Source organism: Nannospalax galili, unplaced genomic scaffold (genome assembly GCF_000622305.1).
Source record: "Nannospalax galili isolate Female #2095 unplaced genomic scaffold, S.galili_v1.0 scaffold566, whole genome shotgun sequence".
In the NCBI taxonomy this organism is placed as follows: domain Eukaryota; kingdom Metazoa; phylum Chordata; class Mammalia; order Rodentia; family Spalacidae; genus Nannospalax; species Nannospalax galili.
The window spans coordinates 1,637,948-1,647,751 of record NW_008355811.1 but is presented as its reverse complement, the minus strand read 5'-3'; the positions used below and the strand labels follow the sequence as shown (position 1 = coordinate 1,647,751).

The 9,804-nt window shown below is 49.7% G+C and overlaps 1 protein-coding gene across 11 annotated transcripts in view; it reads right to left on the bottom strand.

The window, feature by feature from the left end:
* Window positions 1–6,659, bottom strand: part of Rimbp2 (RIMS binding protein 2) — a 217,012-nt gene extending 210,353 nt beyond the window's left edge. For all 11 annotated transcript variants that reach the window (XM_008853770.2, XM_029556461.1, XM_008853769.2 and 8 more), the window contains exon 1: window positions 6,525–6,659. The gene's annotated coding sequence lies outside the window, so the exon portion shown is untranslated. The remainder of the gene's footprint in view (window positions 1–6,524) is intronic.
* Between the last annotated feature and the right edge of the window lie 3,145 nt (window positions 6,660–9,804).

Sequence of the window (9,804 nt, the reverse complement as noted above, 5' to 3'; positions counted from 1 at the left end):
CACACACACACACACACACACACACACACACACACACACAAATACCACTGATATTTACAGATTTTAAAAGGGCCTCCATACAGCATAAGCCCTCACTCCACAAGGAAGAGCACTGAGGTTTCCTTACATCCCACAATGTGGACTAACCCTGAAAGCACACTGAGTGAAAAAAGCTGATGCAGAGGCCACGTGCCACAAACCCCACATCACAAGTCCCTCAGCGCATACCTTACACAGAGGAACTGGGTGGCAAGTGAAATCTCTTCTTAAGAAAGCTATCGTGGAAATGTTAGGGCCAAGCTGGATGTGGTGGCACACACCTGTAATCCCAGCACTAGGGCGTTAGAGGCAGGAGAACCAAGAGTTCAAGGATGCCAGGCGTGGTTGTGCACACCTTTGATCCCAGCACTGGAAGCAGAGGCAGACATACATCTGTGAGTTCCAGGCCAGCTGGTCTACATAGTGAGTTCCAAGCCAGCTGAGGCTACAAGGAGAGCCTGTCTCAAAAAGAGTTCAAGTGTAGGGGGCTGGAGAGATGCCTCAAGGGTTAAGAACACTACCTGCTCTTGCAGAGGACCTGGGTTAGTTCCCAGCACCTACATGGCAGCTAACAACCATCCCTAACTCCAGTTCCAAGGGCTTCAACACCCTCTTCTGGCCTCCAAGAGCATTGCACAACACAGGCACACTTCCATACATGCTGGCAAAACACTCATACACATGAAATAAAAATAAAATTTTAAATGTTTAAATAAAATAAGTTTTAAAGAGTTCAAGGATTGTCTAGTGTGCTGGATAGCTTTAGTTGTCAACTTGACATACCTGGGTAGAGGGAGCCTTAGTTGGGGAATTTCTTCCATTGGACTGGCCTGTAGCCATGTCTGTGGAGTATTTTCTAGTTTGTTCTGTATTGTATAAGAAAGTAGGCTGAGCATGGGCCAGGAGAGCAAGCCAGTAAGCAGTTCCTCCATGGCCTGTGCTCCAGCTCCTGCCTCCAGGTTCCTGCCCTGAGTTCCTACCTTGAGCTCCCTCAGTTATGAACTGTGACCCAGGAGATGTAAGCCGAATAAACCCTTTCCTCCCCAAGTTAGTATTAGTCAAAATGTTTTGTCACAGCAATGGATAAACAAACTAGAACATCTAAGAAACATGAGATGCTGTGTTTAAAAAAAAAATGGGGCCAGCAAGATAGCTGGCTCAGGTGGTAAGGCACTTGCCACCAAGCCTAAAGACCTAATAACCTAATGACTAGAATTCAATCCCCAGAACCCATATGGTAGAGGGAGAGAACTGATTCCCACAAGCTGTCTTCTAAGCTCCATACTAGTGAATGTACACACCCTCACACATAATAATAAATAAATAAATATGTTTTAATTATGCCCCTGGGCACCTAATCTAGGAGTCTTAGCCTAAACATGAACATTTTTTCTGTCTGGTTTGGTTTGGAGTGGGGGTTTTTGTTGCTGTTTTTGTTTGATTTTTTGAGACAGGGTCTCCATATAGCCCCAGTTGACTGGAACTCACTACGTAAACCAGGTTGGCCTTAATCTTACGTACATAACCACTGAGACATCTTTCCAGCTCCCTATCCTTGAACTCTTGGTCCTCCTGCCTCCAGCTCACTAGTGCTGGAATTACAGGTGTGTGCCACCACACCCAGCTTGGCACTAACATTTCCATGATCACTTTTTCAAGGTGCTATTTTACTTGCCATGCAATTCCTCTGTGTAAGGTGTGCGCTAAGGGACTTGTGATGTGGGGTCTGTGGCACACGGCCTCTGCATCCGTTCTTTTTACTCAGTGTGCTTTCAGGGTTAGTCCACATTGTGGGGTGTAAGGAAACTTCACTGTTCTTCCTGATGGAGTGAAGGCTTATTATGTACAGAGGCCCTTTTAAAATCTGTATCCGTGGTTATTGTGTGTGTGTGTGTGTGTGTGTATGTGTGTGTGTATGTGTGTGTGTGTGTGTGTGTTACTAGAGATGGAACACAAGGCCTTACATACAGTAGGCAAGTACTCTACCTTTGAGTCACACCCCCAGGCCCTCACTGGGGATTCTGAGCAAGAACTTTACCTCTGAACCACACCCCCAGCTCTACACTGGAAGGTTCTAAGCTGAGATCTAAGACATACACCACCAGCTAACATGAGCACTTTTCCAAAAGTTCCTGGGGACTAAAGTGTCCACTGGATCCAAGGCCAGTTCCACTGTATGTGACCCTAGGATGGTGAGGGTAGGGGAGGACTATAGCACAACTGGCTTTGGAGTTGGGGGACTCTGGCCTGAATTTGGGCTGTCCCCCACAGTCACATGATTTTGAATGAGCCACTTCATCTCCATCTGTAAAGTAGGGAGCGAGCACCTGTAAGTCATCCATACAAGCAAGGCTCAGTGACAAGCCAGCAGCAAACAGCACGGCTCTGCATCCACTGTAACAAACAAAAGCACTCCATTGGTGACAACCACCCATCATACCCTGAAGGGCATTAAGTCTGCCCCCAGCAGCAGTAGCCAGCTCTAAATATTAGTGCCCTCTCTACACCCATGGATGAGTCCCATCTCTCACACAAGGAGCAGAGGGCTGACACCTGAGGAATAGCCCTCCCCCTCTGTCCCTTCCCTGTCTTCTCGACTTGGGACTGTAGAACCTCCTGTTCTGTTTCCAGAGGAATAAGAAGAGTGGGAGAATTTTGGCTCGGTGGTTAAGAGCACGGCTTCTCTGACAGAGGACCTGGATTCAGTTCCCAGCACCTACATGGTGGCTAACAACCATCCTTAACTCCAGTTCCAGAGGACCCCCATGCCTTCTTCTGTACCTCCACAGGCACCAGCAACTGGTGCACTTACAAACATTCAGGCAAAACATTCATGAAATTAAAATAAATAAAATATTTTTTAAACAATGGGAGTAGGGATCACAGGGCTGAGGGGGAATATTCACAGAATTACGAAGTGCCACAGTGTTGTGTGTTAGCAAGAACACAAGGCCAGGAAGCCTCTTTCATGGCCAGGGCAGCCATCCCAGACAACACATAGGCTACACACACTCAGTGTTCACTCTGAGATGCAGCCCAGAGTCATGATCACCTGGAGCCACTCAGACCCCACTGTGTACCATGGCTCTGGAGAACTCCAGGTACCCTCCCTGCGGAAAAGGACCTAAAACATGGGAGAAGGATCCTGTGGAATATTATGCAGCAGTGGTCAGAGCAGCTGACCAAAACCGTGAACCCAGCCTCACAAGTGTAAGCAGGTCACAGTGAGATCAGGGCACCCAAACCTACAGACACAACACACTGGGTATTTAGCAGAGACCTAAACTCAAGACTGAATATTGAACAGGAACAAGGGTTTTGCCTGAGATGCAGAAGGTACAGAGAGTGAAGAGTGGGGAGAAAGCAAAAAGAGGAGCGAGACAGAGGCAAGATGAGAAAGACAGGAAGAAAAGGAGTGGAAGGAAGAGAAAGACCAAGAGCACTGGCCCTCCCCCAACACCTACACAGCCTGTCAGCAGGAAGAGATGTGCTCCCCAACACAGGCAAGGGGACAGGGAGCTGGGGCTGGAGCGATGGCTCAAGAGCATTCATTAAGAGCACTAGCTGCTCTTGCAGAGGACCAGGGTTCAATTTCCAGCATCCACATGGTGGCTAACAATCATTCATAACTCCAGTTCCAGGGGAATCCAATGCCCTCTTCTTACTTAATTGGGCACTGCATGACACAGGTGCACTTACATATATGCAGGCAATACATTCATATACATAAAAATTTAAAAAATAAAAAATTTTAAAACAAGATGGGAGCAGAATCGAGGGCTGTCATCGAAGCTGGTTCAGAGGGACACAGGACAGTACTCTGGAGGTTGGCATCCCCAAACCTCCCCACAGACATGGAAAGCTCCATAGCCAGACCGCCCATGCACTAGAAACAGACTAACTTGGTGCCACTAGAAATCTGGGTACAAAGGAGGTTTAAAATCACTTTCCTCTGAGTCTCACTGCCCTGCCTGATGCTCACAGGTCTCCCGAAAGACTGGTATGGACCTTGCAACAATGCTCCATTTGTGACCCCCACCAAAGACTAGGGCAGAATAGAAAATTGTACAGAGATGGTTAGCATGTTGGAGGGTCACCCTCTGATCCAGAGGCATCAAATGGGGTTCCCAGACCAGCAGCAGCAGCCCTTGAAACTTACAAAAAGGCAGGCACTGTGCTCCTTCTCTGAATCACCAACCAGAGGTAAGATGCTCACTACATGTGCAGGGTGTTTGCTGCTCTAATCAGAACTTAGCCCATGAAGGCAGCTGGGCAAGGAGCAGCTTGCCACACATGCCACACCCACTACCTGGCCAATTCCCTGTAAGCACACTCAGCCCTCTCACCGACCATCAACACACAAAGCAAAATAAGTAAAACTGAGAACCAGAGGGGAGGGACCAGCTGCAGGTCTCCCCTGCTTTCAAATGTCCTCAGGCTCATCACCCTCATGGGGGGCTTTGTAAAACCCCCATGCCCCTGAGACTCTGTGTGGTTGAGTCCCTGTGGGGTGGCTGGCTGAGAGCCCAGAGTGTCTTTGCAGACAGACCCGTGAGCCAGGCACAGTCACTACCCACTAGGGAAGCACCCTGAAACCCCCAAGTCTCCCCATCTTCCTTTGTGTCCTCCTTCTTGGACCACTAGAAGGGCTGTGCTCTACGCCCTGGGTGCCGAGCCTTATGGCAATCAGTTAGCCCTAAAGCCTTGGCCTTGTCCACCCTGCCCTTTCTATCATACCACACCCCCTGGGAACCACCCTGCCTGTAGCCCACACAAAAGCCCAAGGTATGAAACTACAAACACTGAGGCACAGCAGCTGCTGAGAAAGAAGCCTGTTCCAGGAGATTATAGTGTAGCTGACAGAAATGGGGGGACAGGGCAGTTTTCAGAGATCCCATCTAGTCACCTTCCACATTGGGGCTCATTTGAAATGTTCCCAGCTCTCTGCTCCTAGCTCAGAACTGGACGGAAAGTCACTCCATGACTGACACAGAGGCCAGGACCTTGGACATCGCTTCCTCCACACTCCCACATCCAGAGCCACCTCCCTGTTCCTACCCAGCAGCTCCATCTGTGACATTGTGCTTCCCCTGACACAGACTGCCTCCCACCCACATCTCCTTCATGGCCCTCCAGGAGACTCTTCACTGAGGCAGGACTCTTCTCTCCTCTTCTTTTTCTCCCTCCTCAGCCACCGACACCCTAAGAAACTAAGACCCGCGAAGAGTCTCAGAAGGGCTGAGGGATCCCCAAGTTCAGTCTCACAACCCACAGTAGACCTGCCTCCCTCTACCCACTTCCTTCCTTTCCTCCCTCTGTTCCTCCTTCTCTCCCTCCCCCTTCCTTCTTTCCTTCTTTTATTCTTTCCCTCCTCTTCCTCACTCTTTCTTTCTCTCTTTCCTTCATTTTCTCTCTCCCTTCTCCTTCCCTCCCTCCCTCCCTCCCTTCTTCTTTCCTTTTTGGTAGCCCCTGCTCTCCTTCCTTCTTTCTTTTATCCCTTCCTTTCTGTTTTCCTTTCTTTCCCCTTCCTTCCCTCTTTCCTTCTGTCCTCCCACTCTCTTCCTGATCCGATCACCCAGATCTCAGCTCTCAGGTAGCTCAGAGGACAGCCAGTCTGCTCTCCTTGGGGACAGGGCTAAGCTTCCCCCAGAGGCCCCAGTCGGCCATCCCTCCCACGCCTCTGCCCACACCAGCATACTGGAGGCTCCCAGGCAAACGTTGTCTTTCCCGGTGAAAACCGGTTTTAGAGGGGAATCTGTGCCATCCAAAAGCTTGTGTGCACTCAGGCACGCATTTGCACACACACACACACACACACACACACACACACACACAGTGTACAGAGAACATCTGCCTGGACAAACGAACCGTTGCAATCACTCTCTGGGATTCGAAATGATAAATTCACAGCGCATGTTTCAGTGAACAGCGTGGGCTGTGGATAGCAGGGCAAACTGGAATGCTTCTAGTCCATCCCTTCCCCCCTACACCCTCCCCCAAGAAGCCCGCCCCAGGTCCAAAAGCTGTCTGAAACGGAGAACAGAGCTTCTGCGTGCTGGAAAGGCTCTGCCCCGGTGGCATGATGTCAAACTTTGCCCAGAGGGGCTTTTCTGAAAAGCTGAGGCCCCAAGAGGATCCGGAGAGCCACAGCGCCACCGTCGCCATCGCTGACACCGTACTGAGAGAAGCTGGCCAACCCTTCCCTTCCTTGCCTTCCCTTCTGACAAGGCTCCATCAGCTGCAAGCTGAGCGGTAACGGGAGCGCGGCGCTCTGCACCAAGCGCTACCCGCGGCAGCCTCTGTCCTCAGCCGCCACTGCCCACCCAGCACCGCCGAAGGGCATCTTCCCAGTCCTGGAGAATAAACTTCACCTGGGTAAAGAGTTCCCAGCTGAGCCCCTGTCATCAAAGCTGCTGCAGCTCTGAAGGGAAAGGTGAACCGAGCAGGAGCTATTTTTAGGAGAAAAAAATTAAATCTCAGCCTACCTTGGATGCTCACAGTGTCCGGCCTCCCACGGCTCACGGAAGAGAATGAGACAGAGATGGAGTCACTGCAGCGCACTGTGTCAGATTACAAACTGGGTCCAGAGGGAGGGAGGAGAGAGAGAGAGGAGGGGGGGGAGAGAGAGAGAGGGGGTTTGAGAGAGAGAGAGAGAGAGAGAGAGAGAGAGAGAGAGAGAGAGAGGCGGGACCCAGTCAACGCTGAAGGGCACGGGTGTGTGGGCACTGCTTGGAATCAGCTAGAAATGATTCATTAGATTTCTGCAGACCGGGGGATAGAGAAAGAGAGGGGGGATAAAGAAGAGAGAGAGAGAGAGAGAGAGAGAGAGAGAGAGAGAGAAGACAGCAGTAGTCAGAGCTTTGAAACGTCAGTGTTTTCACACACACACACACACACACACAAACGCACACTCAAAACACACACACGTCCCAAGATGGCTCTGAGCTCTCCCTTCCCCTGTCTTTCTCACGGTGCTGTGGTCAAAAGCAGGACAGAAATGGAGGCGGAGCTGCAGTGCTTGGGACTGGAGAGCTCCTTTGGTAGCCCAGGGCTGGGTCTGCCCCTGCAGGTGGCCCAGGGTCCTGCAGCCAACAGGCACCAAGGAACTCTGGATACTGAATGAAGTAGCTGTGTGGGACTCCCACTGCCTGGGTCCTTCATCCCTGTCCAGGCTCCATCCCCACCAAGAGGCCCATTACCCCTTTGTACCCTCCCTCTCCTCAACTTGGCAATTGCCAGATGTACCAGCTACCTAGCAACAGAGAACAAGAGAGAATAACACCAGGAAACACACACACACACACACACACACACACACACACACACACATTCCCCTAGGATAAGAATCTCATTGTTAACTGTGTAAAGATGCTAAACAACTCTGCATCCTAGTTGAGGCTGTGTGGGGACCTGTGGCTTGTATAAGTAAAGACTCAGAACTATAGGAAAAAAACTTGTTTGTATCACCTCATGGTCTCTCCTATGATACAAAGGCCTTTGGGTGCTGTGGGTGGTCTCTCTGTGGGGTTTAAAACCTAAAGAACACCAAGGTGAAAGCCACACAGGCCTCTGCAATGGTGACCACAAATGAACCAAAGAAACTAAAACTGAAAGGCCAAGGGACCAACTCCTCCCCAGGATGATGTCCCCTCCCATGCAAATATGACCAACAAAGTTTTCCTAATTGGGAGACAAGCTGGAGAGGTGGCTCAGCAGTTAAGAGCCTGTATTGCTCTTGCAGAGGACCCTGATTCAGTTCCCAGCACTCACATTAGACAGCTCACAATCACCTGTAACTCCAGCTCCAGGAGATAAGTATCCTCCTCTGGCCTCCCAGGGCACTTGCATGCATGCGTGCATGCGCACACATGCACACACACGCGCGCACACACACACACACACACACACACACACAAAGAAAAAAATCAATCTTAAAAGTTTTCCTAATTGGGATTTGTTTTGTAACTTGAATGTGCCTTTGAATTTGCCCTTGGGAAGAGAATCTTTTCTCAAGTTTCTGTGCCCCTAACACAGGCCCTCACTGAGGCTGGGGGCAGAAAGCAAAGAGCCTGCCAAGCCCACTGCAACCCCCAGAGAGAGCCATCAGGTCCCAACAGCTGTCAGTATCCTGAGACTGGGAAAAACTGGAGCCCACTCAGGAATTCACACACCATCCTTCACTGAACTGTGTATTTCATAATGGTTAATGTGTGTCATATCACCTGGGGTCCCGCTGACCCAAGCCTGATCCCAACTTTGCACATGATCTTGAATAGGTCAACCCGTCCCTCACTACAGAATCGCTCAATCTGCTTAGAATGCATGCTGACTTCATAGGGGTATTGGAGGCAGCTAATAAAATACTTGACAGAAGAAAATAAAGCTGTTCTCCTTCTAAAAGACTCATTCTGAGCCAGTTTGGGGGGTACACACCTATAATTCCAGTGCTCTAGGAAGTTAAGGCAAGAGGATTTCTGTTGCTATGAGTTCAAGGCTAGCCTGAGCTACATAAAAAGTTGAGGTGAGTGTGGCCCACAGAGAACCCTGTCTGTCTCCAAAAGTCATTCAATGATACAGAATGGCTCTGTGGGCTGTAGTTCAGTAGCAAGATATTTGCCTAGCATGTATGAGGCCCTGGGTTCTATGCCCCATCCCAAAAAATAAAAATACAATGGCTTTTGACCCCTACTTATTAGAAGAGAGAAAACCAGTTTTCAAAGTTGTCCCATATATCCTATAGGCCTCCAGTTGAAAGTTCTAAAAACAAAAGGCTGCCAAATCTTCCCCTTCTGTAAGAACCTGACCCTCTTGTGCTAAGCTATACACTCGAGCTGCCCTCTGTGCCTCTGTAAGGCCAGGCGCCATCCTCAGGGTTCCTCATGGCAGTCAGTGCTGCTCTCTCACAGGCCTGTGAGTAAGACAAGCCCACTTCGTGAGCTACATAATTGAGACTCCAAGACTTGATGGAAAGTTACAGAGTCACATCTGAAAAAGAATGCAAGATTCCAAAAAGTCAATAAATATGTGCATATAACACTGGAAATGGCACATCTCAAGTGGCAAGGTGACAGGTGAAGCCACTCTGCTCCAGGAAGGTCAAGGACATGTCCAGTCCAGCAGCGGGAACTGCCAAATTGGAAAGATGAGCTTCAAGTTGGGGACCAGTTTCCATGAGATAACTAATAGCCAACATCTGTTTGAACTGGGCTGGTCCTGGGCAACCCAGCCCACTTACTCCTGAGCAGAAGACAGAGCACAAGGCCCTGCAGCTCCCTGGCCACAGCCTGTCACAGACTATAATCAACAACATATCACTGAGAGCTTGTTCTGTCCTGGGCACAGCATATATGATGGATGTTCGAGGAGGATCAGAAGCAAATCTGTGTAATGAGTGCCTGTGGAAGCACCGGGCAGCCTGATTGTGGCAGAGTTCTGAGGGATCAGCATTAAACAGGATCCACATTCACCATGTGGTTACTAATAGGTCTCTGCTGATGCTAAGCATCAGCACCTCAGCATGCCAACCCATAGAGATCATAGCTGGCTTCCCAGCCAGCCAGCTCCAAAGCCTGCAGAAAGTGAGGCCACCTAAGTCTTTGCAAGCAGTAGTTTGAAGGCAAGAATTGACATAAGCTCAGCAAAATGGGAGCTTCCTCATGGAAAAACCTATATCCCTATATGCATGCTGAGGGCCAGTAAGAAAGGTCGAGAAAATAGGTCATGCTGGATAATGAGAAAGTGATCTGCCTGAAACCCAGGGAAGCC